Source organism: Chrysemys picta, chromosome 20, assembly GCF_011386835.1.
Source record: "Chrysemys picta bellii isolate R12L10 chromosome 20, ASM1138683v2, whole genome shotgun sequence".
NCBI classification, from domain to species: domain Eukaryota; kingdom Metazoa; phylum Chordata; order Testudines; family Emydidae; genus Chrysemys; species Chrysemys picta.
In genome coordinates, this window is record NC_088810.1 from 15430220 (window position 1) to 15437498 (window position 7279).

At 54.4% G+C, this 7279-nt stretch overlaps 1 protein-coding gene across 1 annotated transcript in view; it reads right to left on the reverse strand.

Moving 5' to 3' along the window:
• The window catches only part of LOC101948039 (junctional adhesion molecule A-like), a 333339-nt gene that overhangs the window by 17467 nt on the left and 308593 nt on the right, over positions 1-7279 (reverse strand). The window lies entirely within an intron of this gene.

Sequence of the window (7279 nt, forward strand, 5' to 3'; positions counted from 1 at the left end):
GGTGGTGCTTTTTCTGCTCTGCGATGACCTAGGAACTGTTTCTCAGCTAGGCCATAGTAGCACAGGGTGTCTTTCTGTCCATAGGGCTGTGCTGGGGATGCTGTAAAATCAGTGGGAGCTGCTGGATTCTCAACCCTTCTGAAAATCAGGCCTAACATAGACATAGGAGCCTAATGCTGGAGGCCATAAGTAGTGTTGGTGGTGCTGTCAGTGAGCCAATATCATCCCTTGGCACTAGGGGGTGCTGTGTTGCTGGGGATGCGATGCTGTACAATTTAGGTTGTGATTGTTATAAACGTCCCATGTCATTTTTTACTCAAAAGAGAGAGTAAACCCCGGTGTTCTGGCTGCATCCCAGCACAACGGTAATACTCTGCTTCCACTACCTACAGTTACCCTGGCAATTCCATACATGCAACTGTGCAGCTGCTGGGTCCCATCCCAGAGGTGGCTGCATTTCAGCACCCAGTGAGCAATCCCCGTGCAGTGCGGCTGTGCAACTGTTACCCAGCTGCCATGTCCCACCCCAGAGGTGGCTGCATGTCAGTGCTGGGTGAGCAAACCTTGTGCAGTGTTGCTGTGTGTTGTATGCTGAATAGGTGTTGCGTCCTACTCTGGGGGGTCGGGAGGGCTGCATTTCAGGAATGGCCCTTGTAATGCATGGCTGGGGGAAATCTTTCTCCAGCTCCATTCCAGTCCATCCCACAGAAGGCCTGGCAGCACACCGCAGGTGTAGTGCGCTCTCCCGTCTGGTATCTAGGCTGCAGCTCCTGTTTGGAAGGAGATGGATCTTCTCCTCAGGAGGAAATTTACATACAAATAGGTTGGATATGAAACCAGGCTGATTGTCCAGCCCATCAATCTCGATAGCAGGCTGGATTCAAATCCTGGAGACAGCAGCAAAAATCGGGAGTCACCCACTGACTGCAGTGGGGTCCGGGCTGGATTCTGATCTCACTTGTGAGCATTTGCACAGTCATTTACTTCAGAGAGACTTTCTCAGAATGGCGTAAGCTACAGACCCGCCCCTTCCCACCCTGCCGAGGGCTGTGACACTGCTGCAGCTCTGCAGCCATCAGCGGCATTTGGGACGGGAAAGGGAGGCAAAGACGCATGCATGCACGCGCCAGTGGCACCTGACTGGGAACCAAGCGGATCCACAGCGATTCCCCCTGAAGTCAGTGCAGTGCGGCCAGACGTACAGCAAAGTAACTGAGATTGGGACCTGCCCTGTCGTCTTGAAACAGGAGTTGAAGAGACATTGCTGACAGAGTCGCCGACTCCTGCCATTTTATTGCGAGTCTCTCAGTGTTTGGTGTTGGACTTAAAGCCCCAGCTCCCAGAGCCCTGGGAATATGGGAGACGCGCAACTTCCAATTAAAAAAGGACGTTTCCAGCCCTCCCGGACGTAGACAAAAGCCCAAAAACGTGACCCTGAAAGGCTCGGAATCCTGAAGGCAAAGGAAAAACCCAGCATTTATTATTTTAAATCTTGTGATTTTTAAGCCTCTCTTGTGATTTTGGGGGCCTGATTTGTGATTTTCAAGCTCTCGGGTTTGGGGCATTTGTCAGCAGCCTTCCGGCCCCAGCTTTCCGGCCCAGTTTAAGTTAGGGAGGGTGAAAGGTCAGTGTCATTGCACCTGGCGTTAGAGTGACACCTGGGCTCCCTGTGGAGCAGCCCCAGGCCAAGGAATTACTTAGGCCAGGGATTAGTAGAGGCACCCGGCCCTGTTCCGAGGTCCTGCCTCCATGGTAAGCTAGATGGGCCCCGTTGGTCTGATCGGGTGTGGCAGGGAGCGTGGAGCAGTCGCCATGGTACTGTGCAGCCTGCCACCCCCATGCCTGGCATGCCCTGTGGGCCAGAGCAGGGGGGTCAATAGGACCACCATCCGCCAACGCCCCTTGAGGGTGCCGTGTGCCCCTGCATACAGGAACTACAACTGTGCTAGGCCCTCATGTGGCTATGTTGGGATGAGGGAGGCTCCCTGCACCAAACAGGATCAGTCCCTGAATCAGGGATCAGTCAGGATCTGGCCACATTAGGGTATTTTTATTAAGATTATCCACTCACCATCCACACCCCTCCATCTACCACACACGTCTATCCACCCACCATTACACCCCTCCATCCACCACCACACACATCTATCCACCCCCCAGCCACTCCCCTCCATCCACCACCACACACATTTATCCACCCACCATCCACACCCCTCCATCCACTACCACACACGTCTATCCACATGCCTCCATCCACCACCACACACATCTATCCACCCCCCATCCATACTCCTCCATCCACCACCATACACGTCTATCTACCCACCATCCACACCCTTCCATCCACCACCACACACATCTATCCACCCACCATCCACACCCCTCCATCTACCACACACATCTATCCACCCCCAACCACGCCCCTCCATCCACCACCACACACATCTATCCCCCCCAATCCACACTCCTCCATCCAACACCACACACGTCTGTCCACCGACCATCCACCACCATACACATCTATCCACCCCCCAGCCACTCCCCTCCATCTACTACCATACACTTCTATCCACTCCCAACCACTACCACACACATCTATCCACCCACCATTACACCCCTCCATCCACCACCACACACTTCTATCCACCCACCATCCACACACCCCAATTCACCAGCACACATCTATCCCCCCACCGTTCACCAGCACACACGTCTATCCACCCACCATCCACCACCTCACGCGTTTATCTACCCACCATCCACACCCCTCCATCCACTGCCACACACTTCTATCCACACCCCATCCACACTCCTCCATCCACCACAACACACATCCATCTATCCACCATCATACCCCTGTATTCACCTCCACACATCTATCCCCCCACCATCCACCACCACATACGTCTATCCACCCACCCTCCACCACCTCACATGTCTATCTACCCACCATCCACACCCCTCCATCCTCTACCACACACGTCTATCCACACCCCATCCACATCCCTCCATCCACCTCAACACACATCCATTTATCCACCATCATACCCCTGTATTCACCACCACACATCTATCCCCTCACCATCCACCACCACATACTTCTATCCACCCACCCTCCACCACCTCACACGTCTATCTACCCTCCATCCACTACCACACACGTCTATCCACACCCTTCCATCCACCACACACATCTATCCACATGCCTCCACCCACAATTCAAACCCCTCCATCCACCACCACACACGTCTATCCACCACCATCCACACCCCTCCATCCACCACACACGTCTATCCACCCCCCATCCACACTCCTCCATCCATCACCACATGTCTGTCAACCCCATCACACCCATCTATCCACCATCACACGTCTGTCAACCCCCATCATACCCCTCCATCCACCACCACACATGTCCATCTACGCACCATCATACCCCTGTATTCACCACCACACATCTATCCCCCCACCGTCCACCACCTCACACTTCTATCTACCCACCATCCACACCTCTCCATCTACTACCACACACTTCTATCCAGCCCCCAACCACTCCCCTCCATCCACCGCCACACACGTCTATCCACCCCCCAGCCACACCTCTCCATCCTCCACCACACACGTCTATCCACCCACCATCGACACCCCCTCCATCCACCACCACACACGTCTATCCACCCACCATTACACCCCTCCATCCACCACCACACACATCTATCCACCCACCATCCACACCCCTCCATCTACCACAATCTATCCACCCCCCAACCACTCCCCTCCATCCACCACCACACACATCTATTCACCCCCAATCCACACCTCTCCATCCACCACCACACACGTCTATCCACCCCCCAACCACTCCCCTCCATCCACCACCACAAACGTCTATCTACCCACCATCACACCTCTCCATCTACTACCACACAGGTCTATCCACCCACCATCCACCACCTCATGCGTTTATCTACCCACCATCCACACCCCTCCATCCACTGGCACACACTTCTATCCACACCCCATCCACACTCCTCCATCCACCACAACACACATCCATCTATCCACCATCATACCCCTGTATTCACCACCACACGTCTATCCCCTCACCATCCACCACCACATACGTCTATCCACCCACCCTCCACCACCTCACACATCTATCTACCCTCCATCCACTACCACACACGTCTATCCACACCGCTCCATCCACCACACACATCTATCCACATGCCTCCACTCACCATTCAAACCCCTCCATCCACCACCACACACCTCTATCCACCCCCCATCCACACTCCTCCATCCACCACCACATGTCTGTCAACCCCATCACACCCATCCACCACCACACACGTCCATCTACCCACCATCATACCCCTGTATTCACCACCACACATCTATCCCACCACCGTCCACCACCTCACACTTCTATCTACCCACCATCCACACCCCTCTATCCACTACCACACACATCTATCCACATGCCTCCATCCACCACCACACACATCTATCCACCCCCATCCACACCCCTCCATCCATCACTACAAACGTCTATGCACCCACCATCCACACCCCTCCATCTACCATCCACACTCCTCCATCCATCCACCACTCTACACACATCTATCCATCCACCACCATACACGCTCATATATCTCCATCCACCACATGTCTATCCCCCCACCATCCACCACCACATACGTCTATCCACCCACCCTCCACCACGTCACATGTCTATCTACCTATCCATCCATCCAATGCCGTGCCTACCCCCATCTACACCTCTACCCCGATATAACGTGACCTGATATAACATGAATTCGGATATAACGCGGTAAAGCAGCGCTCCGGGAAGGCGGGGCTGCGCGCTCCGGCAGATCAAAGCAAGTTCGATATAACGCGGTTTCACCTATAACGCGGTAAGATTTTTTGGCTCCTGAGGACAGCGTTATATCAGGGTAGAGGTGTATTTACCACCATCCACAGCTCTCCAGCTGCCTGTCCTTCCATCTGCAGAATGTCACCCCACACTCCTCTATCCCTCTGCAGTCAGTGACTCTCTCTTGCTCTCAGCCTTAGGGTATATTAGGGTTTGTGACACCTCCTCACACCACCTCCCTGCCCCATCAGACCTTCTCTCCATGGCTTGCCCTTGGATACCAACTCCCTGTGAGGCCTCAGCCAAGGGGGTTCGGCCTCCATTCACTGCTAGCCTCACCGCAGCGCAGTCCGGTCCCTTGGCTCTCTGCCCGCAGGCCGTTCCAACTCTGCACTGCTGGGGGCCAACACCTGTTGCTCCAGGACTCTGAGAATCCATTAGTACGTGGCTGCTTTGACAGCTCGTCTGCAGTTTCCTCTGGGGAGGCGCTGGGGAGATTAATCTGCATCGACCAGGGCAGGATCAATAGCATCCAACAAGCTGAGCAGGAAATATTGACCAGGACAGGCCCGGCTGCAGATAATTGCTTCTACAAACAACCCCCAGCAGTGCAGCAGCTGGTGGTAGCAGCGGGCAGTCGGGGGTGGGGTTGGATCCTGAACTATTTCTCTGGACGGAGAGGGCTGGATCCTTAGTTCAAGTTCATGAACCTTTTATCCTGTCATTTGAACCCACAGGGGCCGGTTTTTGTCTCCTGCTGCTTGTGCAGCCATTTGCTCCCGTGCAAAGGGGAGTGCAATGCACCCAGGAGGGGTTCACACCTGCTCTGCTGTGAATGACAAACAAGGGGCAGGGGATGGGGAATCAGGTTCCTTGAGACACCCAAGTGGACTGGATGTGGTCTCGATCCTCAGCTGATGCCTGGTTAGCAGGGGCATGGTGGCTCTCTGCTCCTGGGCCCTGAACTAGCCCTGGGGTAGAATCATAGAATGTCAGGGTTGGAAGGGACCTCAAGAGGTCATCTAGTCCAACCCCCTGCTCAAAGCAGGACCAATTCCCAACTAAATCATCCCAGCCAGGGCTTTGTCAAGCTGTAACTCTCACTGCTTGCTGCTGTAGCGGCCAGGGATCTCACAGGGAAATGGGATCTTGCCCCCTTTGCCGAGGTGAGGGTGGCAGGAGAGGTAAAGCCAGTTTGGTGCCACTCTGTGTCGGGGCCAGGTGGGGAACCCTCAATGCGCCTTTCAGGGTAGCATCCCAGCTGCTCTGTGCTGATCACCAAAGGGCCTAGCACAGCGCTCTATGAGCTGGGTGGTTGGATTCTGGGTCCCTTCCCCCCCCCCCCATCAGGTCCCCTCAGGAGCAGGGTGAAGAGGAACAATCGCGTCCATGGACTCTGGAAACTCCCCTGAGCCGGGAATGAGGATTGGAGCGTGAGATTCAGGCAGATTCTTACCAGATCCCAGGGAGAAGGATTTCCCACAGCCCGAGTTCCCGGTGGGCACAGGCACGGTGGTAAGGAGTCAGCATCAAACACCTTCACAGCAGGCCTGGGCCCCAGCTACAAAGCCCCAAGTTGGTCCTGCATGTCTCCGCACTCAGATGCAGGGCTTAGTCCATGCCCAAAGGTGAGTGCGTGTGTGTCTGGGAAGGGGGGGGGGTGTTCTTGGCTTCTGGGGGGAGTTTCCCAACAATACAGCTGAGCTGAGTTTGAAAAACAGCTAGATGGGTCCTGTGTTCAGGAGACCATTGTATGATAGGAGGGGCAGTAGGGTTAATGTTGTCACCCTCTGCCACACAGTAGCAGATTTTGGGGCCTAGCAGGTCAGTTTCCCATTGGAGGAGAAACCTGTGACATGGAGCCCCTGTGTATTCTTAGCGCCGCTTGTGTATTTACACTATATGCACCAGTCCTGGAACAGTGGCATCCCAGACAGCAGGCAGGCAATGCTCCCCTCTCAGACATCTCAGCCCACACACCCATACCCGGTTCCCAGGGGGCAGCTCTGCTCAAGAACTGACTCCCCTTCAAGAGATTCCAGCAGGGTGCAATCTGCTTGCAACAGCTCCCCCAAAAGCAACCGCATCCCCCCCAAAGTGACAACAACGCAGCACTTCAACAAAGACTGACACTGCTCCCTCGAGACCAAACAGACCTTGTATGACTGGGTGCAACAGCGCCACCTGGTGACTCCTGCCCTAACAATAATGGTCCTTCACCTTCTCCTGAACTGCTATAGCAGTTGTTCTCAAACTTTTGTACAGTACTGGTGACCCCTTTCACATAGCAAACCTCTAAAGTGCAACCCCCCTTATAAATTAAAAGCACTTTTTTTATATATTTAACACCATTATAAATGCTGGATGCAAAGCGGGGTTTAGGGTGGAGGCTGACAGCTT